The 26,707-nt window shown below is 40.9% G+C and overlaps 1 protein-coding gene and 1 long non-coding RNA gene across 6 annotated transcripts in view; one reads left to right on the forward strand and one right to left on the reverse strand.

Moving 5' to 3' along the window:
- Positions 1-26,707, forward strand: part of PARD3B (par-3 family cell polarity regulator beta) — a 926,479-nt gene that overhangs the window by 600,497 nt on the left and 299,275 nt on the right. The gene's annotated exons all lie outside the window — the stretch shown is intronic.
- Positions 689-7,233, reverse strand: LOC138801025 (uncharacterized). Its single transcript, XR_011364553.1, has 2 exons — positions 6,224-7,233; positions 689-1,659 (listed from the first exon to the last, which is right to left on the reverse strand). It is a non-coding gene; the product is annotated as an uncharacterized lncRNA (long non-coding RNA).

Raw genomic sequence — 26,707 nt, forward strand, 5'->3', positions numbered from 1 at the left:
TAATATCTTTGTAGTTAAAATCCCTCTTGTGGTCATATCAGAAAACAAATATGCAGCGGTGCTAGCTGATCCATTGGTGTCCGGTAGCTAATAAGCAGACAGAATTGCAGCATTTAATTCTGTCTCTCTCTCGGCCACTCGAGGTGACATGAGAGCTCTATTTTGATCAGCCCTGTCACAGATAATTTCTGCATTTCAAAACATCCAGGGACAGCCTTCAAATTGACTTGTCAGTTCTAGTTTACTTAGCGGAGCACTTTCCGTTGTTGTCAGTGCTTTGTTGTGTGTGCTGTTCTGTTTTATTTCTTTTGGTTTCACAGAGTGGCAGAGAACATGGCTCCTCTCAGTGCTGTGTGTAAGCAGGAGGCATTAGAAATGAGAAAAAGAAAATGTTCTCTGTCACTTTTCTAAACGTGACATGTTGTTCTAAGGGCAGCAGCTAACAGATCACATCCTCGATCTGCTCCTTCAGAGGTGGGAGCATTGCTAGTGTGAATGCTGGAAAAAAAAATAATGTGGTTCCATATTAGCCCCAAAAACCTATGTGTGTAAAAAGAGACAAAAGTTGTCGAGGTGCCTTCCCAAAGAAGGCCTACTGTTGTTGGCTGTCTCCTAATTAAGTTGGAGAATGGGTCCGGATCCCCTCTCCCACACCATGCACTTAGAATGAAGACACAGACAACGTATCTTGCAAACAAGTCTGGTGTAAATGGCCCCAGTTTTTATTATGGTGATCACATTTTATAGACAGATAAAATATAGGGTGGTAACAAATGCTAATAAGACATAGATGAGGCGGTGCTAGTGATTTAGATATTCAGTCATGCGCAATGGCATCTATATTAGTATTCATTATTATTATTCAAAAAGGTTAGAACAATACATTCTCTGCAATGATACTTTCACATTATTCCCACTGTAACAGACAGGCAACTTTCCTCTGAGAATGTCCTTGAACACTGATAAACATGTCTCTGAGGGAAATAGTTCTTGAGACAAAACATTCTTTCTAGTGTCATATCAGAAGTTTTCTAAGGTAAGCAATGTTCCAACTATCTCTGAGAACCCACCTTTGTTTATACAGAAAAAAACCAATGGATATGAATGTAAAATGCAAAGTCATACACTATATACGTCGTCAACTTCAAAAAACTAATAACTACGGATATATTTTGACAGATATGGTATTAAATGTTCAATTAAAATTGTTTACATAAGGATGTTGATACATACATAAGGATGCTAAAAAACATTTGTTATCTGCTTATGAGAATTATAGAATAACATTTATTATCTGCTGGGAACAGGTTCAGTCACATAGGAGAGTTCCATAATCTCGAGACCAGCTGTATATCCTTGAACAAGTTCAGTGAAAGTTCCATGAGAAAAAGTCTTATTGTTTCTTTCAAACTTTGGATGGAAAAGGATTTATTTTTCTTTCAAACTTTGGATGGATTAACTCATTCCTCTCAGTGTCCCCCCTTTTTGGCGATGATGAAGAAATCTGGGTCCTGGACAGGATTAAATCCCAGTATGCACCCTAAACACTCTCTGACCGGCGAGGGTTGTCAGGGTGCGGATGCTTCTGGGTCCAACACCATCACCTAGAGCCACATGGGCATATCCTCCTCCAAGAAATTTCCTCATCATAACGCCAATCTAGAAGGAAAAGAAACAAACATCATTACTTATAGAGTATAAGATTTAGTCTTTGTAACTTTCTGACAATAACAGCATAATCCTTTGATTATACAATAGACCAATAAAAGAAACAACATGATCTGAAAAACTGTTTGTAGTATTCCCATGAACCATCCTCCTATACCATTGAACCAATTTGCAGGATTTAAGCTAGCTAATGCCCCTGACCACCATTTATCCTGGTCTGACAGAATCATCTCATCATGTTTTTTCCTTAGTTGTGCAATTTTATCCAGTCCTGCTGTGATTTGCACTATTCCCTGATCATTTACATAATGACAACATGTAGGGCCAACTACCTGACACATCCCCCCTTGAGCAGCAGTCAGAAAATCAAGCACCACAGTGTGCTGGTTAGTAACTACCATAAGTTGCCTCTGTACTGCTACTGAGGTGTTAAGTATATCCAGTATGTCAAATATCTGATCATCTAAATAGTCTGTGGCTCCAACTAATTTGTCCCAAGTTTGCATCACCATAAGATACAGAAATAAAGTACTAAAAAATTTGTTGAGAGTTATAGATGGCGGAACAAACTTACAGCAGATGAGATAGGTAGGTCTGCAATAACCGAAAGAAAATACTAAACAATGGGTGAGTCTGTACAGTATACATAAATATACAGCTTAGTTACAACAAAACAAATAAAAGCTTATTATCAATACCCAAAATAACATATATATATGACAAATACCTCTCCGGATTTTATCAAAATAACCAAACCTTATTGTCTTATCACTGTATATAACAGACGTGACTCTATAACAAGGACTTTAAAAAGTTTCTGAAAAAGGAAAGTTTAGATGTGAGCAAATCTTATCTCATGGCAAAATTAAAATAAAAAGTTGATTGACACATAAATTAAAAACAGCACAACAGGTAAATGCAATAAAATCTCCACAATGTGACCTACTATGTAACCTCTAGATTCACTTATAATAACCAATTAGTGAATTCACAATCTTCAGTACCGGATTCTAAAAATTTCCACTTCTTTTTAGTCTTTTTACTTCATTTTGTACCTAGAAAACGTCTTTATGATTAGATCACACAGGACTAATGACTGGTCGCATGGTCACATCTCTTCCTGTACATAATCATATAGTATAATACATACACCAATAATATGAAGTAACTGGGCGCTTATTACCGATATAATATTTGGATCCTACTGAATTGTCTCTTGTCTGACTGAGATCATCATATATTACACATAAGATAACCACCATAGAAATAACAGCAAAGTGTAAACGATACATCACCTAAGGTTTCAAAGCCTTTTTATGAGAATAATATATATCATATGATCCTTTTTGTAATAGTAGCATTGGTATGGATCCTTTATCCTTAAACCCATCTTTTGACTGACAGGCCTCTTTACAGACACTTGGATTCTTGGCCTCAGTTATATCGCTTCTTTTAAGGCCACTAGTATCACCTCAGACATTGGCTTTGTTGTCTCCCATAGTTTTGGCTGACCTGTAAAGAAGACACCAATACAAACAAGGACATACCTATATAGGCCACATGTGGCAGGTGGATGACGTCCACTTACATTCCCTGAAACAGGCAGGAAGATGACAGACTATGCAGACAGGCACTTTACCGTGTTACTTACAGTAGGTTATGGCAGGTGTAGACGATACAGCCGTACACAACCCTCTCTGCTATATTTGTTGTCCCCTGGGCCGCCCAATGTGAGGATACTACACCACATTACACATGGCTTCCTTCTGCTGGTTTTGTCAGATAACTTACAGTGGGATACAAGGCAGGCGGCAAACACAGTTACTTACTTACTGTCTGACTGCCATCTTTACCCTGTACCTCCTCTCCATCCGCTGGTCTCACAGCTTGTTGCTGATTGTTTCTGGAAAAGACTTAAAAACAAACAGATCCACATCTCCCCCTCCACCTGTACACTATGTACGGTTACCTCAGGAAGAGACCGGAAACATCTCCCCATTCCCTTGTACGCTTTGTACGCTGTTACCTTGGGAAGAGCACAGAAACCACCGCATCACCAGCTTTATCCATCATCCATCACCCTTTTTGGCATCAGGGTTTGTCAGCGTGAACGTTGCGTCAGCCGCTCTATGGCAGCTTTTTGGTAAGCCCAGGGACCAAACAAATCTCTAATTTGCCAATTAACCCATAATGGTGGGCTTCATATAGACATCTGCACAGTTACCTTCAACCATCCTACATGTCTTAGTGATTGTCCTCACCTCCAGCTTATGGCAGGAGCGGTTTCTGCAGTGGAACGTCACTCTGCATGGCGGTCACCATATATCCTTGCGTCTTGTGTCATCCATCTTTGAAAAGTCTGAGATAATCTACAATGAAAACTTTTAAACTTTCATTAATATTTGGGCTTTCAATTACATTTTCATCTTTCACAATTTAAAATATCAAAATTGGCTACTCCATCAAAATGGGCTGCTATATATATTGGGGGGCATAAGGAGTGCAGACTGGAGCCATGGATATGGGTTTGGCTTTACTAGGGATAAAACAATACATATATATTACAGTAGTAAGTTACTACTCCTTAGAAATATCATACGTTGGGGACACACACTTAAAGAAAATCTGCTTACAATATACCTTTGTCTAACTTTCTTCTCCATCAGGTAATAATATTCATTAATAAATGTGCAAAACAGTTGTTAGACTCTATCGGAGAATCCTGTGCCCGCCCCCTCAGTGACACTAAGCAGTATGGGCGGAGGACAGAAATGCCAGGAGTTAAAATGGCCACCGGACTAGATAACCGGATATAGGGGTGTTGGCTTAGGGCATGGTTTTGAGACGTCACAATTATAATACAGACGTGGATGATATGTGGGAGTGGTTGGCTTTCAGTCGCCATCTTTGAGGGCTGATTACAAAAAAGTGGCGTAGCTAAATAAACAAATGTTCCACGGTCGGGACAACAGAAAATGATCAACATTTTGTAACACGTAACATACTTCTAAAGGGGAACACCAGCTTAGTAAGACTGGCTGAAATACGACAGTATATAATGTAGGAGCGGACATTACATTACACTAACAGCTCTGATTCTTTTTCCTAATGCTGCTTGCATGTGATCTGCAGCCCTCAGAGCTGGTTGATGGCCTTGTACAAAACATAACAAATAACACACATTATGTACTTTGTATGCTGCTTCACTACGCAGCATTAATTAACCTATTCAGCTCTCTCAGTACTGTATCTAGCAATGAGCTGGACTGTTCTCCTTGTCTGAGTACGTGGCTTTGTACTTAGACACTTACATGGCAATGTACACTATTTGAGGTTAGGCTGCCACCTCCACAAAAGGCATTGGTCTTACTATCAGGTAAGGGGCACTTTAAATCAAAGTAACTACTTCAACAGCCGACCAAAGGGAAGATTCCTGCAGAACAAAGGGTCTATACGCCACCATTGGAGGTAGGTTGGCTTTTCGCAGGATCTGGAGTTTGTATACAGATATAAACTGGGTACAATGGTGTAACATAATGATGTGGCTTGGGTCTGCCACACACACTACAATATTCTGTCTTATCTAGATATTGCTGGTCACCGGCACATGACATGTCCACCCATTATCAATTATTAATCCTCCCCTTGTTTCTTGGACTTTAGTCCAAGTATTGGGGTTAAAAACAGCATCGTGTTGGATGTTAAAATATTTCAACATTGCTTTTGCCCTTTTTGCTTGTTCTTTGCCATATCGGCAGGTCACTATGTGGGTTGCAGAAACCCCTTTTGATTCTGTGTGTCCCATTTTATATTACTTCGTGATCGTATAACAGGAGGCACCCAGAATGATCAACTGATGATTTTCTTTCTTGTGTCCTGTACGTATAACAGGAGGCACCCAGAATGATCAACTGATGATTTTCTTTCTTGTGTCCTGTACACTTGTGACCACGGATCAATTACTTCGTGATCGTATAACAGGAGGCACCCAGAATGATCAACTGATGATTTTCTTTCTTGTGTCCTGTACACTTATGACCACGGATCACTACCAAAAGCTGGGACTTAGAATATTCCACGGTTCAGGGCTTCCTTCTCTTATGTTGAAATACACTCTTGCTGCTATGTAGATTGCAAAACAAGTTACCCCAAGTATACAGAGGACAGTAATAGGCATATCACAGATCTTTCCCTTGGAAACAACCAGACCACTGTCCAGCGTCCTTGTATAGTTAGGCTACTAGGCTCATTCCAAGGTGGTTTTAGCACTGGCACTGTTCCCACTGCACAACGCTCCGTGTCTATGAGGACCTGTGACAACCACGGCCGGGCTCTGGGTAACAGTTTTAGCCTGAATGAGCAATTCTTCGCCTACTATATACTAACCCTCACAGGTTAGGACAAACAGACATAGAACAGCCAACAAGAGGAGAACAAAGTTCAAATTAACACGCCTATCGTGAGTTCACTTTGATAACTTACTCTGCAGAGGTAGGTAAGAAAAGATGTGAAGGAGGAGAGCACAGAAAAGAGTAAACAAATTTTTTACTCTTACCTGGCCAGGTTTTGTGGTCTCCTTGTTCACCTCTCTCTCCCCTGGTACAGCAGTGCAGGTCATCCGATCTCCCGATGTAATGGGCGTGTCCCTGTTCGGGCGCCAATAATGTCGAGGTGCCTTCCCAAAGAAGGCCTACTGTTGTTGGCTGTCTCCTAATTAAGTTGGAGAATGGGTCCGGATCCCCTCTCCCACACCATGCACTTAGAATGAAGACACAGACAACGTATCTTGCAAACAAGTCTGGTGTAAATGGCCCCAGTTTTTATTATGGTGATCACATTTTATAGACAGATAAAATATAGGGTGGTAACAAATGCTAATAAGACATAGATGAGGCGGTGCTAGTGATTTAGATATTCAGTCATGCGCAATGGCATCTATATTAGTATTCATTATTATTATTCAAAAAGGTTAGAACAATACATTCTCTGCAATGATACTTTCACATTATTCCCACTGTAACAGACAGGCAACTTTCCTCTGAGAATGTCCTTGAACACTGATAAACATGTCTCTGAGGGAAATAGTTCTTGAGACAAAACATTCTTTCTAGTGTCATATCAGAAGTTTTCTAAGGTAAGCAATGTTCCAACTATCTCTGAGAACCCACCTTTGTTTATACAGAAAAAAACCAATGGATATGAATGTAAAATGCAAAGTCATACACTATATACGTCGTCAACTTCAAAAAACTAATAACTACGGATATATTTTGACAGATATGGTATTAAATGTTCAATTAAAATTGTTTACATAAGGATGTTGATACATACATAAGGATGCTAAAAAACATTTGTTATCTGCTTATGAGAATTATAGAATAACATTTATTATCTGCTGGGAACAGGTTCAGTCACATAGGAGAGTTCCATAATCTCGAGACCAGCTGTATATCCTTGAACAAGTTCAGTGAAAGTTCCATGAGAAAAAGTCTTATTGTTTCTTTCAAACTTTGGATGGAAAAGGATTTATTTTTCTTTCAAACTTTGGATGGATTAACTCATTCCTCTCAAAGTATTATAGGAGTGACAGCCTAAGTGGCTAACCAGAAAAATTATATATATGCAGTTGTTGCACAGAGACCCCTACACCAGGCAGGTTTTATATCCATTCTGTATAGTTTCATGAACTGCATTACACCATCAACCAATATTTCACAATTTTTTAAACTAATTTCTTGCTTATTAAATATGGAGTAGATTTGCAATTGCAAATGTGTCTTACATGACTTGTGCCACATTTATTATAATGTTTAGACATTGTTTATACCCCTTTTTTAAACATATATTTACTGTGTATACGCTTTTCCACTCCGTTCAAAACTAAACGATAAACATTGCCCATAATCATTGCCTGTCCTTGACAATATCTTCCCTTTTGGTTTCTAATTGAGAAAATTCTATCCTGCAGAAAGACAATGGGGCACATTTATCAAGATACGCCCCTGGCATATGCAACGGAAAAGGTGCAGGTTTTTGCCTGTTGCATAAGTTCCGCTCTGCTGAGAGGCAGGCATTGGTGGGGAAGGGGTGTACAGTACATGAAGGTGGGAAGGAGATGTGGACTTCTCGTACTCCTTGATTTATCATGGCTCACACCTGGTAACAAGCATAAAGCATGGCAGAAATCTACACAGGGAAGGGGAGAGGTGATTAAAAACAATAGCACTCTCCTCCCTAACTCGCATGACCGCCAGTATCATACCACTCAATGTCTTCACTGTGCAGCACTTTCAGGCTCTGGGGTTGTGACGATGCAGCTGCTGATCGGCGTGGGCGGCATGCGACATCACAACAGCCGAATTCTGAAACATCTTATTGTTTTAAATCACACCTTAATATAACTAAAAACTCCTCTGCCTGGACAGGTTACTGCATCATGTGGGTGCCAATCGGGCTCTGGCACCACAAGCCTTTGCTTCTCATATGCATCAGTGAGCCTTGAGTGCCCAAGATCATGCTGATGGTTCATTATTAGTCTCTGCTTGGACCACTTTTGGTAGGTAGTAACCGTAGCATACAGGGAACTCGACACAAGACCTGTGACCTAGATGTGCAACCATTGCACTTTTGCCCTTGTTAAAGTCATTTGTGCGCCTATTACATGGGGAGATCTCCGGGAGCAAGCGAGCACTGACCTATTACATGTGTCGACAACGACAACAAGTGGGTAAGAGCTGGGGGGAGGGGTACGGGGAGCTGCAGGTGGGCTCCCCGGATGTTCTTTAGGAGGTCTGCTGCCGCTGCTCCTATTGCATGGAGTGACAGTAGCAGATAGTTGCTATACTAATTATTTGTGTTTTAACACATTGAAAGATTACCATCAGCCGACATTGTGCAGGTTGGCTGATTGATGCCTTTTATTACATGAAGCGATAATCGTCCGTATAGCTTGCTAGCTGATAAATCTAATCCTTCGACAGGTGCCATTGTAATAGGATAATCAATGATATGCATTTTATCTGTCAGTAGTTTAAATGCTAGAACTGATCAGGGAGTATGCAAATGCAAATATAGCCCTCTGGGTAGCATTAAAGAAAAGGTGAGAAACATTTCAATGTGACTATATGTTCATATGTGTATTAATGATATGTGTGTTAATTAGGCTTTAGCAGTGCTGCAGAGGAAGACATTCAGAGACGGACAAGAGGAAGGCTTGGAGGACATACATGAGTCAGCTATCTGCATCTGAAAGATACTTGGGAAGTTTTTTTTAGAACTCTAGAATATTGGTGCTCTGGTTTCCACATCCAGTTGGACATTATAGAGTGGTTTATATTTCAATATTGCACATTTAGAAGTTACAGCCAGTTTATTAGATGCAAAGAAGGTGAAGGTACCTTTACATCTGAATATCTGAAATGACAGGTACACTTTATAGGGGTTATCCTGAGTTTCAAAACCCCACCCAGACTAATTAAAACCAAATTAAAACCAAAAGCATTACTCTATTTCGAGATCCAAGTTGATGTATGTATTAGACTTTTGGCATTAAGATATTTAGTCTCAGCTCATATTTCTACCTTAGTTGTTGCTTTTTCACACCATTTCCATATGGCCTATTAGGTGCAATATGGATGTTGTAGAATGGAAACACTGCTAAGCAGGAAATTCACTGGAACAGCTGTTATTCATGAGAAGACCCTTTAACCCTTTAATGACCCGAAAATCTGTCTAGATCAGAACAATTTTTAGATGTTGTTATAAAAGTACACAAGTGAATGTGCCCTTAAAGGGAACCATACAGCTAAAAAACACACTCTATTAAGCTATTAAATATTGTGAATGCATGAAAATATGCACTGCCCAAACAGGTATGTTCCCTCTGTCCCTGCCCACTATGGCCGGCCATCGCTGCATGTTCTGTGGCTAAACTAGTCATGGTCCTAGGGCTGTACAGCTCTGTAATCATGCTTCTCTGTGCGTGATTCAGAGAGTAGTCACAGCTAGTTATGGTCCTAGGGCTGTACTGCTCTGTAAATCCTGCCCAGAGAGGTTGTACAGCTACAGGATCATGACTTGCTTGGCCACAGGGTCGGCATTGATGCTTAGTTCAGCCATATTTATATATAGCATGGGAGATTATAAAGGTACGTTTGGGGGCCATAGCTGACAGGCACAAAGGGCACATACAGTGGGTAAAATAAGTACAAAATACTAGTAATCACTGAGGAACAGCTGACCCACACTAGCTATGTAAGGCATTACACTCTGCTAGGGGTAGTAAGAAACATAACAGAAAATAAGAGCTGATTGTATCAGACCGGTGGTGTTGTGATGTAGCAAAGCAGTCAATGATATAAATGAATGGAAATGAAACCAGGTGTTTGTAGATGCCAAAATAAAACTGTTCTGATCTTCATATATACCCGGTGAGTGCTAGATTCATTTCCGTTCATTTATAAGTACAGTGGGGAAAAAAAGTATTTAGTCAGTCACCAATAGTGCAAGTTCCACCACTTAAAAAGATGAGAGAGGCCTGTAATTGACACCATATGTAGACCTCAACTATGGGAGACAAAATGAGAAAACAAATCCAGAAAATCACATTGTCTAATTTTGTAAGAATTTATTTGCAAATTATGGTGGAAAATAAGTGTTTGGTCAGTAACAAAATTTCATCCCAATACTTTGTTATATATCCTTTGTTGGCAATGACAGAGGTCAGACGTTTTCTGTAAGTTTTCACAAGGTTGGCACACACTGTTGTTGGTATGTTGGCCCATTGCTCCATGCAGATCTCCTCTAGAGCAGTGATGTTTGGTGGCTGTGGTTTGGCAACACGGACTTTCAACTCCCTCCAAAGGTTTTCTATAGGGTTAAGATCTGGAGACTGGCTAGGCTACTCCAGGACCTTAAAATGTTTCTTACGAAGCCACTCCTTCATTGTCCTGGTGGTGTGCTTTGGATCATTGTCATGTTGAAAGACCCAGCCACGTTTCATCTTCAATGCCCTTGCTGATGGAAGAAGGTTTGCACTCAAAATCTCACGATACATGGCCCCATTAATTCTTTCATGTACCCGGATCAGTCGTCCTGGCCCCTTTGCAGAGACAGCCCCAAAGCATGATGTTTCCACCCCCATGCTTTACAGTAGGTATGGTGTTAGATGTATGCAACTCAGTATTCTTTTTCCTCCAAAAACGACAAGTTGTGTTTCTACCAAACAGTTCCACTTTGGTTTCATCAGACCATAGGACATTCTCCCAATACTCTTCTGGATCATCCAAATGCTCTCTAGCAAACTTCAGACGGGCCCAGACATGTACTGTCTTAAGTAGTGGGACACGTCTGGCACTGCAGGATCTGAGTCCCTGGCGGCGTAGTGTGCTACTGATGGTAGGCTTTGTTACATTGGTCCCAGCTCTCTGCAGTTCATTCACTAGGTCCCCCTGCGTGGTTCTGGGATTTTTGCTCACCGTTCTTGTGACCATTTCGACCCCATGGGGTGAGATTTTGCATGGAGCCCCAGATCGAGAGAGATTATCAGTGGTCTTGTATGTCTTCCATTTTCTAATTATTGCTCCCACAGTTGATTTCTTCACTCCAAGCTGGTTGCCTATTGCAAATTCAGTCTTCCAAGCCTGGTGCAGGGCTACAATTTTGTTTCTGGTGTCCTTTGACAGCTCTTTGGTCTTCACCATAGTGGAGTTTGGAGTCTGACTGTTTGAGTGTGTGCACAGGTGTCTTTTCATACTAATAACAAGTTTAAACAGGTGCCATTACTACAGGTAATGAGTGGAGGAAAGAGGAAACTCTTAAAGAAGAAGTTACAGGTCTGTGAGAGCCAGAAATCTTATTTTCCACCATAATTTGCAAATAAATTCTTACAAAATCAGACAGTGTGATTTTCGGGATTTGTTTTCTCATTTTGTCTCTCATAGTTGAGGTCTACCTATGATGTAAATTACAGACGCCTCTCATCTTTTAAAGTGGGAGAACGTGCACTATTGGTGACTGACTAAATACTCCCCCCCCCCCTCCCCCTGTATAAGATACACTGCAAATTTTTCAAGTTTTTCCACCTACAAAGAATGGAGAGGTAGGTACACGTCAACTATGAGAGACAGAATTTTTCTATATTTTTTTTTTTTTTTTTAGAAAATCACATTGTTTGAATTTTAAATACTTAATAAGCATTTTATTTCATGAAATAAGTAATTAATCACCTACCAACCAGCAAGAATTCTGTCTCTGATTGCACTCCAACCTCTCCACCATGGCCAAGACCAAAGAGCTGTCTAAGGACACCAGGGACAAAATTTGGAACTGCACAAGGCTGGGATGGGCTGCAGGACAATAGGCAAGCAGCTTAGTAAAAGGCAACAACTGTTGGCGCAATTATTAGAAAGTATGAAAAACACAGAATGACTGTCAATCTTCCTTGGTCTGGGGCTCAATGCAAGATCTCACCTCATGGGATAAGGATAATTGTGAAAAAGGTCAGAAATTAGCCCAGAACTACATGGGAGGACCTGGTCAATGACTTGAAGGCATCTGAAACCACAGTCTCAAAGATTATTGTTATGCCACCATGGATTAAAATCCTGCAGGCCATGCAAGGTCCCCCTGCTCACACCAGCACATGTGCAGGCCTGTTTGATGTTCACCCATGACCATCTGTATGATCCAGAGGAGGCATGAGAGAAAGTCATGTGGTCAGATCAATATAATTCTTTGGTATTCTTTGGTTTAACGCTGTATTTGGAGGAAGAAGAAGGATGGGTACAACCCAAAGAACACAGTCTGTGAAGCATGGGGGTGGAAGCATCCTACTTTGGGGGTGCTTTTTCGCAAAGGGGACAAGACGACTGCACAGACTTACCACAGGGTCTTCCAGCGTGATAACGACACAAAGCCCACAGCCAGGGTAACTAAGGACTGCCTATGAATAAGGCATTTGGTCAAAAACTACAGAAAATGTCTGACCTCAGTAATTGCAAACAAAGGTTTTTTGTACCAAATAATAGTTTATTTCTTTTGTATCAAATACTTATATCATGCAATAAAATGCTACAATGTGATTTTCTGGATTAATTTTTTGAGATTCTGTCTCTCGTAGTTGAAGACTACCTACAATAAAACTTGCCCAGACGATCAAGCGATCACCCGGGCAACTCTCCACGCTCCCCCCCCCCTCCCGGTCTCTCACCCATTCGCTGCTGCTGTGTGTACTAAGGGTGGCAGCGAGCTGGGAACAACTAGCAAACAAGTGCTGACAGCGCTCGCTTTCTCCTCACAGTCGCCCTGTGTAATAGGGGCTTTACTTCTACATAGCTCTTACATTTATCACCCTAAATCACCACAATTTAAAACCTGGTAGGCCAACACTTACTTTTTGTTTATAGACCTTCCCTAGAATAGTAATGATCTAATTTACTAACAACTTGCTAATTATACTTCACTGATGCCAAGGAACTTTATGGATTCATTCTGTTTGTAAAAGTTTTTGCCAGCGATAGACACCTAAAAGTTATTGATATTTTATCCTTTGACCACCAGGTTGGCATAACATAATTCTTACCTGTCAAGGGGAAATTGCAGTTCTTAGGCTTGGTTCACACTATGTTTTTCCTATCCATTTTTTTTCACACCCCCCCCCCCCCCCCCCCCCTAAGAAACGGATGCACACATTTTTCCATTGACTTCCATTATAAAAAAAACCCAGATGTGTTTTGATCACTTTTTTTTTAATAATGGAAGTCAATGTAAAAACTGCATTCGTTTTTTTTTATCCGTTTTTTGAAAATAAAAGGATGGAAAAAACAGACAGGATAAACATAGTGTAAACCCAGCCTTACTAGCAATCTGAATTCCACTATACTGTACTTACAATAAGGCTATTTTGGGTCTCCCTTTATAACCTAAATCCCTATTTGTCCAACACATCTTCATGTTCCTTCTTTATTCTTTATTGCTTTAAAAGAAAAAAAAATATTTTGGTAAGTGAGTGAGAGTTATGAAGGTTTTATTTTCTTACTTTGGTTGAGTTAGTGATAAGAACATGTGCATCCTTTATATATGTTTACTGTAACAAGACATACAATTCAATGTCACTAATATTTCAGTATTTCTTTGTTTATTACAAACAAAACACAGAAAAAATGCACTGAAAATGAGAAAATGTCTTCATGTGAAACGGCCCTTTGTGTGCCGCACACTCAGCGCCTCTTGCTATGGTATGTGCTTGTGTTCAGTGTATGGAAGATAAGAGTACATAGAACAAAGGAACAATATGGCTGAAACAGTTTGATATGTTTTTATACCAATCAACAGAAACCAGGGTCATGCACAGCATAACACCCTTTAAGCTAAAGTATACATCAGTGCAAGTAATCTTGTCTGGCGAAAATGAAGGCAAGCGAGCAGTGCTTTTCTCTGTTGCTGCATTGTTCCTTGATGTCCAAGATATAAAATTGCATTATGGCCCTTTCAGTAGGGAGCAGTAAAGAGGATTGGAAATAGAAAAGAATGTTGTATCTTGATGAGATCTGAAGCCCAATGAAATGTTCAATAGTGGGCTTCAAAGCTAATAAATTTTAAGGATATTGTGCTTAAGACTGAGCATTGTTGACATAGGAGATTGCAGTAGTATTGAAAACACTTTGTCTTCCAATCTATACTGACCTTAACCTTGCTTTTCATGCTTACAAACATGTTACTTTTAGCATACTGCAATCTATTCTGTTGATAAAGATATGGGTCCAGATTTATCAAAGTGTGGAAAATAGAAACTGGTATAAACTGTCCATAGCAGCCAATCAACGCTTACAGTTCAGCTCCGGTAAAATAAAAGCTGAGCTGTGATTGGTTGCTGTGGGCAGTTTACACACATTGATACAATAGGATGGGACAATGGAACCTGCATTGTGTATTTTCCCCTTTTGGGAGAGTCACATTGTGAGGTGATATAGATGTTAACCGATAGCTTTAAGGGCAGAGACAGGTTTGCTTCTCTACAACTGGATTCTTGGCACAACATATGTTGGAAAGAAAGGAGAGTTTTTATATAAAAGATACTAGAGATTCCGGTGATGTCTGCCAGAAGAAATGGTCTAATGCTCTTATATCTGTGGTACCAGTAATAGTATGTAGAGATTAAACCCCTATTACATGGGGTGATTCAGAGGAGCAAGCGAGCGCCGACCTGTCGGGTCAGCGCTCCCTTGCTCCTCGTTCCCCGCTTGCTGCCGGCGCTACTATACATGCTGACAGCGTGCAGGTAAGAGCAGGGGGGGCTACCTGGGTGGGTAATCAGCAGCCCATAGAAGATAGCGGCGGTCTCGGGGTGGATGCTTGTTTTTCTGTTTGCACACAGATAAGGCTTCTATAGCCAGTTACATCTAGTGTACCATTCCCATTTACTGCTTATTGGGCACACCCACACTTTTAGCAACTGGGAATTCTTGCTTTAATTCTTGCCTTATTCTGTGCCTATTTTTTTTAGCAGCCAATCATAGAATTTATTAAAGATATATCCCACACCTTTATCAGTATAAAAGCTCTGTTTTTCTGCCTATACTGCTAGAAACTTTCTAGAAACTAGAAATAGCCCAGTGGTTGAACAATGAACATTTAAGGGGGAAACAATAATGATTGAAAGCATGAAGTTATGTTACAAATCCAACTTGATTTGTACGAACATGTATTATATTATATATATCCTGAAAACACACAGTCAAGTCCCAGTAAAATCAGTGGCTGCAGTGGTGCCTCGCCTCAGTCACTGTGCTGATCACAGGATACAGATGAAGGCTCCAGTGTGTGTGTGTGTGTGTGTGTGTGTGTGTGTGTGTTGTGGTATGAGAGCTGGGGGGGCCGTAACAGGTGCCTATAACTTGGATGTAATGTTTAAACTATCCTCTTCTGTTCTGCAACTTATGATTTTGCTCAGACAGCATAAAGCAGACATATTGTAAATGGGAATTAATACTTAATTTGTTCTTCCAAGCTGAGAATTTCAAATTTAGAAAGACTATGTTTTTGCTAAAAATTTTTTATTTATTTTACCCCAAGCTACTGACTGAATCAACCAAAATTTATTGCTAAGTAAATCACAAAAAAATTGTCCTAGATAAACATTTTCTTGGTCTTGAAGGTGTTAAACTGCAATTTCTTGGAATAAACAGTCTACCCTGTCCACATGACCAATTAATGGACATAAATCGACTATTTTCCTCCACTGCAGAGGATCAGCACTAGATGTGCAATAATATTTGATGTATTTGAGTATAAGACACCCTTAGCTTTGGAAGCCTTTAATATATTACATGTATAGGCCTTACACATGCTATTGTAAAGTAACGATAAGAATGGTGTGCGCTTCTGAGTCTTAGCCCTCATTATCATATCAAAAAGAATGTTGGCCCAATTTTCTTTTCTTTCTAATTATAAGCATCTTACCATTTAGAAAACTTCAGGGTTTTTCAGTCGCGTTGCTAGATAACATGAATAAAGTTTTGTCTGAATAAATAAAGCTTAATCAATGTTAAAGTAGATCTGTCAGCTGCAATTCGTGTCCCAAGCTGCCAGGAGACACATGGTACCTTTCCAAAATGTAGTGCAAAGTGTCACCTGTCTTTGGGAAACTCAGTCGGAAGGAGTAAGGAATGGGAGGGGGAATGAGGAGGCATTTAAGCTTGCTGCGGCTCACGAGCTTGGGAAATCCTTATTGACACTTCATACTAGAGAGTAAAAGCATTTTTCTATATTCTGGAAGCACAGCTGAATAAATGAAAAGTACCATGTGCCTCCTTGTCCCAACATTCATCTAGCAGTGTCAGCAGTTTGGAGCCTGCAGCTAAATGATTTACTTTATACTTTTTGTTCCAACCCCTCATTGTTTACAAGTGATCTGCTTGGTGTCAGTGAATATAAACAGTTAGCATCCAAAATCTGAAAAGTTTTAGTGGCCAATTCCAACTGCGGTTAAAGGGTTGAGGACTTCAATGTCACATTAATCAAGTAATGCCATCTCGCTAATGTCCTGTCCCAATGTTCTGGCCTCCATTAATCCCCTATTATTATTATGGGGCTGGAGGGCTGTCCTGACCATGACATGGCACCCCATTTACATCTGGTCACATAAGATCGGGGGAGTGTCCTCATTAGTCAGAATAGGCCAGAACCTTAATAAAAGAGAAGTGGCCAACAATTTTAAAGTCACTTTTATTTTATTTTTTAACTGAGAATCAATTTTATTCACCATTAACATCAGCCTGGATATGAACTCTCTCTCTAGTCCTTTTATTGAATGACTATCATTTCATGAATCGATACATTAATCACACTGGTTAGCCCTGTCCAGCTGTAGTAATGATGTACTCATGCACCCACATCCACACTACAGCCAATCCCTGGCCACAGGGGTAAACAGGTGGAAAACCCTATAGGGTACATTTACATAAAGATTGAGACCTTTTTCTATGTGTATTTTATACAAGAATTAGTGTGGCACATATTAATGATATCGCATTCAATACACAGCAGTCATACTAAGTCAATGGTTCGATGATAATTACGTTTTGAAAAGTATTTTGTCAGGGATGAGGCCACAATATGTTTTTCTACATACTGGTGAGTGAGTGACCATGTCACCTCTTAAAATTATTGATGTTAAAGTGTTACCAGGCAGTTAACACCTGTCGGTGACCCTGCCTATAGAGCCCTTGTATATCAATACAAATATGGGCTTAGTTGTGCTTTCTAAATGCACATTTGGCTAAATAACTTTTTTTTTTTGCTATAAAACATGTGCCTCAACCTTGTCTTGGTCAGAACACAGGGTTTCAATCATAGCATGGATCTCATAAAACTATCACCATAACATTAAACGTGTCAAGAATGCATTTAAATACTTGAAATATTGTGTGACATGAATTTTAGCAGCCCACTGAAATGCCCCATTTATGACATGCTCTATATTTCTACACATGGGTATAATAAAACTTTACCTAGTCCCATATGGTATGGCAATTACAGATTTGCTAATTCTGGTGTAGTTTGCAGTAAATTAATATAGCAGAGTGGTGGTTAAGAAAAATTCTAAGTGCATCCATTACCTTGAATATAAAGCACCTGTTTCCCGTTCTCTACTTAGGACAAATACACTTTTATGAAACCTTTCATTTATTGTCGATTCATCATTTCTTAACTGCTTTGGTTTTTCTTGGACAGTTTGATAGGCTTGAGAAAAGTGTTGGAAACTGTAAAAATAGGTAGAGACTGAGTGCTGCCATTGTATATCAGCTAGATGTTAGAATCGCTCCAAGACAAACCTCACAGAAGGTCATAAAAAGTGAAGTGTGGGTTCAGTTCATGTGTCAGAGACTAACGCATACACTTATAATGTCAGTATCAATCAGCCATCCTCTGCCTTATAATGCCTATAAGGTCTTTTTCTTGGAATGGAACTATTATTTGTTCAGAAAACACAGCCAGTTAATACATAGAGAACTAACAATAGACCTTCCAAAGGATTACTAATGTTAAACCAAATACCACCTCACCCACCCCATCGTGCTACCACATATTTCCTGAAGCTTACAGGAAAATTCCTTTCTGAATGTTATTGTTGTGCCCATAGGTGAAAGGCTCTGGTAGTCTAATGCTATAATGTCTAAATAGCAGTAGCTTGTATAGATACTGTACTACTATTAAAGTTTTAACATGGCAAAGTTATACAGACATGTCAGTGCCTAACTCGTCTTCTTGTACGACATGGGCTCTATAGACAAGAGTGGCTCTGTCTTAGGAGAAAGTGGCCATGTTTTTCCATGGATAACTCCTTTAAAAGATCCGTGCTGTTCCGTTATTTTATGCAGGATGATAGTATAGAAGGAAGAAAAAATTCTGCGGATTATGGATTAACAGGAAGAGGAGAAGCAAAAAAACTCTAGAAAACAGTTTTCTCCCCTAACAGATGTCCTATTTTAGCAGACAAACCTATTACAAGTAGCTGTGTCCTAATCTAAAAACTAACCTATAACAAACAACTGACCCCCCTCCCCCCCATACACACAGGTGGTACCTTCCATGGTCTCTCCAAGTTTTGATCTCTCCTTGTTGAAATGAATGTTACGTGGTTTTGTAAGGCTGATCCAGAGGAAGGCAATTTTCCTTATTTTAGGGAAAAGAATTCCTTCCCAATAGTCTGGCAATTAAAATAAATCACTGGATCAATAACGCTTCTCCAGAATCTAGTGACTATAACCTCTAATGCTATTACATTGGAAATGCATCCTCTCTTATAGAGTTTAGTGTGACAGCTTCCTCTGGCAGAGAGTTTCATAGTCTAACTGCTCTTACAGTAAAGAATCATTTTATGTGCTGGCTGTACACATTTTTTTTCTCTAGGCATAGAGGGTATCTTCTTGCTACAATCCTGGGTATGAGCAGGTCATGGGGGAGATGTTTGTACTGCCCCCTTATATATTTATACATACAGTAGTTTTTAGTTCACCCATCAACCATTTTTGTATACGAAATCACTCTGTTCATTCTATATATTACTCAGGTTGCCAGTTTTTTAAACCTCTTTACCCCATGGTTTCTTTCTTACACAGTTCAGAAAACTGTCCACAATAGTTAAGGCACTGACTAGTCTAACTAGTGATTAGTACAATGGTTGAACAATTTCTTTGTCATGTGCATTTGTGTTCTTTTTGATTCACCCCATGATCTTGTTTGCCTTGGCAGCAGCTCCCTGGCACTGGTTACTGCAGTTACTGTCAACTAAAAGAACTTTTCCATATTAGCAATACCCAGTGTTTCCACTTTTACACAGGCTGATTATCGGCAAGAAGCGTTGCTAGAAACATGTAAAAGTGTCAGCAAGTGTCAGCAATCAACACCACCATTTATGTTGGCAACTGCACTTCCCGATCCCCTGCTCTGTTCTATAGAACAAGGGATCACAGCATTATACAGAGCAGGGTTTGTTCCCCCATGTACTATATATTCTTATTCCTTTTTTTTTTTTTTTTGGGGGGGGGGTGACATCTGCCTGATACTATTGCAGCCTCTGCAGAGGGAGCGGTGATTACTATCACCGATCGTTCTACTTCTAGCAGTCACTTCTCACTGTGCAGTACTCAGAGGGGGAAAGCTGCCTGACAGGATCGCGGTGTCTGGCAGCCTCCCCCTCAATGTACTGTATATTAGAATATACGCTACATGGGATAACAAACCTGTGTTAGCACCAGAACAGAGCACAGGATAGGGAACTGCAGGAATTATAGCCCTGCAGTTCCTGACACAAACAATGGTGGCAGCAGAAGGGCCATCACTGTCGCCAGGTACCTGATGTATTTTTGCAAAAAAAAAAAAAAAACTATTCATTTTTTTAAATGAAGTTATATTACAAAGTAATATAACTTTATTAAGCCAATATATTAGCAAAAAAAAAAAAAAAACACTGTCAGGCTCCAGAGTACCCCTTTAAATATTAGTAATAAGGATCTATTTATCATGTTACTTGCTAAAGTTAAAGTAAATACTGAGGGAAGTCATCAGATTTTCTAATGATATGTATATGAGAATAGAATTTTTTCTACAGTCATTTATTGCATTTTTCTCAGAATTAATTAGTCCATTAGACGTTTGTTTCTAATCAAGGAAGAGAGATTAAAGGGGTTGTCCAGCGAAAATCTTTTTCATTCAAATGAACTGGTGCCAGAAAGTTTTTTAGATATGTAATGTACTTCTATTTAAAAATTTCAAGTCTTCCCCTACTTCTATGGGAATCCCCATAGAAAACCTCTCCTACTCTGGACAGTTCCTGCCTCAGCCAGAGATGTCAGCAGAGAGCAATGTGTCTGAATGAAAATAAAACAACACTTCCTACAGGACATATGATAGCTACAAAGTAGGGGAAGACTTGAGATTTTTAAAAAGAATTGCATTACATATCTATATAACTTTCTGACACCTGTTGACTTGAATGAAAAATATTTTCACTGGACAACCCCTTTAAATCTGGAAGCAGACGCATTAGACTGACTACCTAAGGGTTCTCACTGTAAATGAGGCAGCAGCCAGAACTATATGTGAAAACAAGGAGACAGAAGAACATAAACTAAGAACATTTTTCAAAAAAAAAATAAAAATTTGTTCAGAATAATTAAAAAACTATGCTATAAAAAATGTTTCTAAAGGTGTCTATAGCCTTTAATGTTTTCCATGGTACGTGTCTCAATAAAATGTGCAAATGGAGAAAAGTATGAACATTTAGAGGCAGTTGTTTCCTCTGCGCAATTTTTTAAGATTATTGCGCAAAAATGATCATTAGGTACAAGTGCCTTGGTAAATCTCGCACAATTTGTTTGTGCAATTTTTTGCCTAAAACAGCTTAGCTAAAAAATCTACACTAGGGAAGGAGTATTTTTTGCGCAAAACCTAAAAATCGCAAATCATAAATCTCTGTAAGGTTCACACATTGTCTTTTGAGCGCTGTATAAAATGACATCCGTTATTTTGAGGCTAAAATACCGGACGTTATTCAGCTGTCTAGCCTTCCCTTAGTACAATGACGGCTGTTGGTACATTATTCTAGTTTGGGATTACTAATTGCCCTTTGGGTGTGTCTTAATGGAAAAGTCCATTTAATTTAATAGTAAAAAAGGAGAAAAAAACGGTGGAAAAAGAAAAACTGTGTGTACAACTAATGAAAAATGTCCGCTGTTTGCAAAAGACGTCCGAAAATAATGATTATGTTCGTTATTTTGACGTCCGCGGTAAAAACGTCCGTTATTCAATGCATTGTGTGGATTGGACGTCTGTCTTCCCATTGACTTCAATGCATTGCCATTGCAGTCAGTTAGATCACAGCAAAAACGGACGTTATTTTAAATATCAAAATCGGCCGATTTTTCTTTATTTTTGACGTTGTGTGAACATAGCCATACAAAGTACCTAATAAGGAACTAGGCACCCCCCTCCGAGCATAAAAAATGAAAGAAGGCCCAGATAGCACAAACTGACAATAGCCTTTGTCTACCGCACTTTTCTACACTGTGCACAGAAACTCAATATTGGCCAAAGTAACAGTGCAAACCCAATGATGCATGTGCCCCTGTAATTATTACTGAGACTCGCTGCGATCCCATGATGCACCAGGGGAATGCACAGCAACATGCTTCACTCTCCCCAGCTGTCAATTAGGTCTGACTTTTGAACCAATATAATGCTGTCCGAAGCTTTACTAATATCTCTATATTCGTTTACATTCAATAAACCACAGTGGACTCACAGTTGTGAAGTTTTTCTTAATCCATTTATTTTACCATACATACTGAACAGACTTGTAGTCAATCATCCAGGGAGTGTAGTACAATGTAGTACACTCCCACTCACATGTATCTCAGGATCATAGTGGGTCTCGGGAGGGAAATCTGGTACGATCAGTCATTTTTGAGAATGTGTCAAAAGATACTTGATACTTATAATTTGTTACAGAAATGTCAGCACAGTACAGAAAAAAAAAAATAATATCTAGCTAAACATATCATACCTGCAGAAAAAAATAGAAAAAATTAAATATACAAGTAAAATCTTGAGATGAGGATTTTATTGTACTGTTAGTTTTTGCAATGTTCTAGTGAGTTTGAATCTGTGTATTTAAATTTTATATTGTGAGTCTATGTAAAATAGCAATTCCAAAGTTACAACTAATCCAGTAAAATCTGACACCCTTCCTCACAAGTTCAGTGTTTCCTGTACTCTAAATCAATAACATATTTACACAAATGTGGCGGCAGAATATCTTTAGATCCATGTGTGCCAGATAGATGATTGGCAGGCCAGGTATGCCTTTTTATAGTCCATTTCCAGAATTAAATCATAAATCTGTAAACCACAACTTCAGCTTATTGAAGGGGAAAACATATTAGCTCTTGACGTGTAACATTTGATGAGATTTATGAAGGCTCCATTTGGATAGTTGATTTTCAGAGCACTTAAGGTTGGTTCAGTTTCCCTTTTTCCACCCACTCCTCCTTTCTTTGTCTAGATCTCTAGTATTAAATCCAATTAGCATGGATAGAACCGTTTAGAAACACGAGACGGTATAGCTTTGTTAATATGCAATGCAGATAGTCTTGTCTAATTTGTTTACTTCTTTTCTAATAGTGATGCCTAATGAACAGCTAAAATAGGCAGTTGTCATGCTGGTTGGTCAAACATCTGCCCCGCTCAGCTGCCCGTGTGCTGCTGGGTGGTCATACATCTGCCCCGCTCAGCTGCCCATGAGCTGCTAGTTGGTCATACATCTGCCCCGCTCAGCTGCCCATGTACTGCTAGTTGGTCATACATCTGCCCCGCTCAGATGCCCATGTGCTGCTAGTTGGTCATACATCTGCCCCGCTCAGATGCCCATGTGCTGCTAGTTGGTCATACATCTGCCCCGCTCAGCTGCCCATGTGCTGCTGGTTGGTCATACATCTGCCCCGCTCAGCTGCCCATGTGCTGCTAGTTGGTCATACATCTGTCCCGCTCAGCTTCCCATGTGCTGCTAGTTGGTCAAACATTTGCCCCGCTCAGCTACTCATGTGCTGCTAGTTGGTTATACATCTGCCCTTCTCAGCTGCCCATGTGCTGCTGGTTGGTCATACATCTGCCCCGCTCAGCTGCCCATGTGTTGCTGGTTGGTCATACAACTGCCACGCTCAGTTGCCCATGTAATGCTAGTTGGTCATACATCTGCCCCGATCAGCTTCCTGTGTGCTGCTGGTTGGTCATACATCTGCCCCGCTCAGCTGCCCATGTGTTGCTGGTTGGTCAAACATCTGCCTGGTTCAGCTGCCCATGTGCTGCTAGTTGGTCATACATCTGCCCCGCTCAGCTGCCCATGTGCTGCTAGTTGGTCATACATCTGCCCCGCTCAGCTGCCCATGTGCTGCTAGTTGGTCATACATCTGTCCCGCTCAGCTTCCCATGTGCTGCTAGTTGGTCAAACATTTGCCCCGCTCAGCTACTCATGTGCTGCTAGTTGGTTATACATCTGCCCCGCTCAGCTGCCCATGTGCTGCTGGTTGGTCATACATCTGCCCCGCTCAGCTGCCCATGTGTTGCTGGTTGGTCATACAACTGCCACGCTCAGTTGCCCATGTAATGCTAGTTGGTCATACATCTGCCCCGATCAGCTTCCTGTGTGCTGCTGGTTGGTCATACATCTGCCCCGCTCAGCTGCCCATGTGTTGCTGGTTGGTCAAACATCTGCCTGGTTCAGCTGCCCATGTGCTGCTAGTTGGTCATACATCTGCCCCGCTCAGCTGCCCATGTGCTGCTGGTTGGTCATACATCTGCCCCGCTCAGCTGCCCATGTGCTGCTAGTTGGTCATACATCTGCCCCGCTCAGCTGCCCATGTGCTGCTAGTTGGTCATACATCTGCCCCGCTCAGCTGCCCATGTGCTGCTAGTTGGTCATACATCTGCCCCGCTCAGCTGCCCATGTGCTGCTGGTTGGTCATACATCTGCCCCGCTCAGCTGCCCATGTGCTGCTAGTTGGTCATACATCTACCCTGCTCAGCTGCCCATGTGCTGCTAGTTGGTCATACATCTGCCCCGCTCAGCTTCCCATGTGCTGCTAGTTGGTTATACATCTGCCCCGCTCAGCTGCCCATGTGCTGCTAGTTGGTTATACATCTGCCCCGCTCAGCTGCCCATGTGTTGCTGGTTGGTCATACAACTGCCACGCTCAGTTGCCCATGTGATGCTGGTTGGTCATACATCTGCCCCGCTCAGCTGCCCATGTGTTGCTGGTTGGTCAAAAATCTGCCTGGTACATCTGCCCCGCTCAGCTGCCCATGTGCTGCTAGTTGGTCATACATCTGCCCCGCTCAGCTGCCCATGTGCTGCTGGTTGGTCATACATCTGCCCCGCTCAGCTGCCCATGTGCTGCTAGTTGGTTATACATCTGCCCCGCTCAGCTGCCCATGTGTTGCTGGTTGGTCATACAACTGCCACGCTCAGTTGCCCATGTGATGCTGGTTGGTCATACATCTGCCCCGCTCAGCTGCCCATGTGTTGCTGGTTGGTCAAAAATCTGCCTGGTACATCTGCCCCGCTCAGCTGCCCATGTGCTGCTAGTTGGTCATACATCTGCCCCGCTCAGCTGCCCATGTGATGCTAGTTGGTCATACATCTGCCCCGCTCAGCTGCCCATGTGTTTCTGGTTAGTCATACATCTGCCCCGCTCAGCTGCCCATGTGTTGCTGGTTGGTCATACTGTACATCTGCCCCGCTCAGCTGCCCATGTGTTGCTGGTTGGTCAAACATCTGCCTGGTTCAGCTGCCCATGTGCTGCTAGTTGGTCATACATCTGTCACTCCCAGCTATCTGCATGCTGCTGGTTGGTCATACATCTGCCTTTCCTCAGTCACCGATGTTCTGCACATATACAGTATTTGCCTCTCCCCAGCAACTCTCATGCTCACAAGATCATACACATTTCCAGCAACAAATCCTTTTTTGTATGCAAAAAAGAAGGATCTTGTTGGAAAGATGTTAGAAAATCTTATGCATTACTGAGTACTTATAACCACCACAAGGCCTTATTATCCTTGCATACACAAGTCATTGAGCCCATAACTGTTCTAACACAGGGATGAAAGAACACAGAGATTTGTGTCAACCTGGTCATTTAAGTTTTTATAAGCTTGTAATCCACAATATTATCATCAGTCACTGAAGGATTCTCTTTGATGGTGTTCCTTGAATAAAATTTATAGTATTGCTGTAATCCTCTTACTGAGCTTTGTCTTCTTAGTCTATATCTGACAACGCTTGAGTTTATTTGTGAAATTGTTCCTCAAAATGTGTCACATAGGGAGCAGGTCTCATGCAGATAGGCTTCAAAGTGGGTCTATCTGGGATGTATCGTGGGCGTCCCTGGCCAAACTGAGGTGGAGCCTCGCTTAATCATCAAACTTTCTACATTAATCTCATGAAAAGATCCCTAAAAATGCAGAGGATTTGAAAGGATTGCACTCTCTGATGTCCCTGACTTGTCCTTTGGTATTACTCTGTAACAGGAGAGATGTGGCAGGTGAATAGGCAACAAGGATCACAAAAGGACTCTTTTTACTGGTTAACATCAGGAAACAATACAGAATAACAATGCAAACCCCTAAAAAAATACGTTCTAACTTTATATTCAACTGTTACAGTTTAAAGGATTTGGAGGAGGCAGCAATTAATTCTACTAAGCAACGGTCTCTAACATGCAACTACAGTCTTGATAATTTAAGTACAGTAAATTCTTTCCATCACCCAAGTGGAGCGGTTCAGACTCAACAGAAGATTTTACACACTCAGGCTATGTTCACATAACGTGAACATCCGACCGTTCCGTGACCCCGGCCGGGTAACGGAACGGCCGGTCTCTGCCCGGATCATCGCGGCCGGTACTTAAGTACCGTCCGGATAGTCTGTCCGGCCACAGAGCTCTGATGCGGGCGCATCAGCGTGCCCGCATCAGAGCTTCCCCCTGCACACTATGGAGCGAGCGGCTGGAGCCGCTCACTTCATAGTGTGAACTGACAGGGTTTCCTACGCCCACAATTCATTGAATTGCGGCCGCAGAAAACTGACATGTCAGTTATTTGCGGGTCCGCACGGGATCCCGGCTGGAGCGTATACGATGTGTATACGCTCCAGCCGGGATCCCATTGAAACTAAGGCATTGTTCTACCCCGCAAAAACCATGGCCATTGTTGCCATCGGCAACAACGGACGTACTTTTAAGTAGTGTGAACATAGCCCTAGGCCTTATGCACACGTTCAATAGATTCCTCCCACTATCCACCCACACGATCCACAGAAAATTACGGATTGGGCATCTGTAGTGCATCCGTATTTCCGTAAATCCATTTTTTAAAAACACAACCTTTCAACATGTGACTAATGACTCATCTTTATTTTTTAAGGAAATACAGATGCAAAAAGGTTATAATCCATAGAAAATAGTGGATCCCATTGATTTCT

Source organism: Dendropsophus ebraccatus, chromosome 9 (assembly GCF_027789765.1).
Source record: "Dendropsophus ebraccatus isolate aDenEbr1 chromosome 9, aDenEbr1.pat, whole genome shotgun sequence".
In the NCBI taxonomy this organism is placed as follows: Eukaryota; Metazoa; Chordata; class Amphibia; order Anura; family Hylidae; genus Dendropsophus; species Dendropsophus ebraccatus.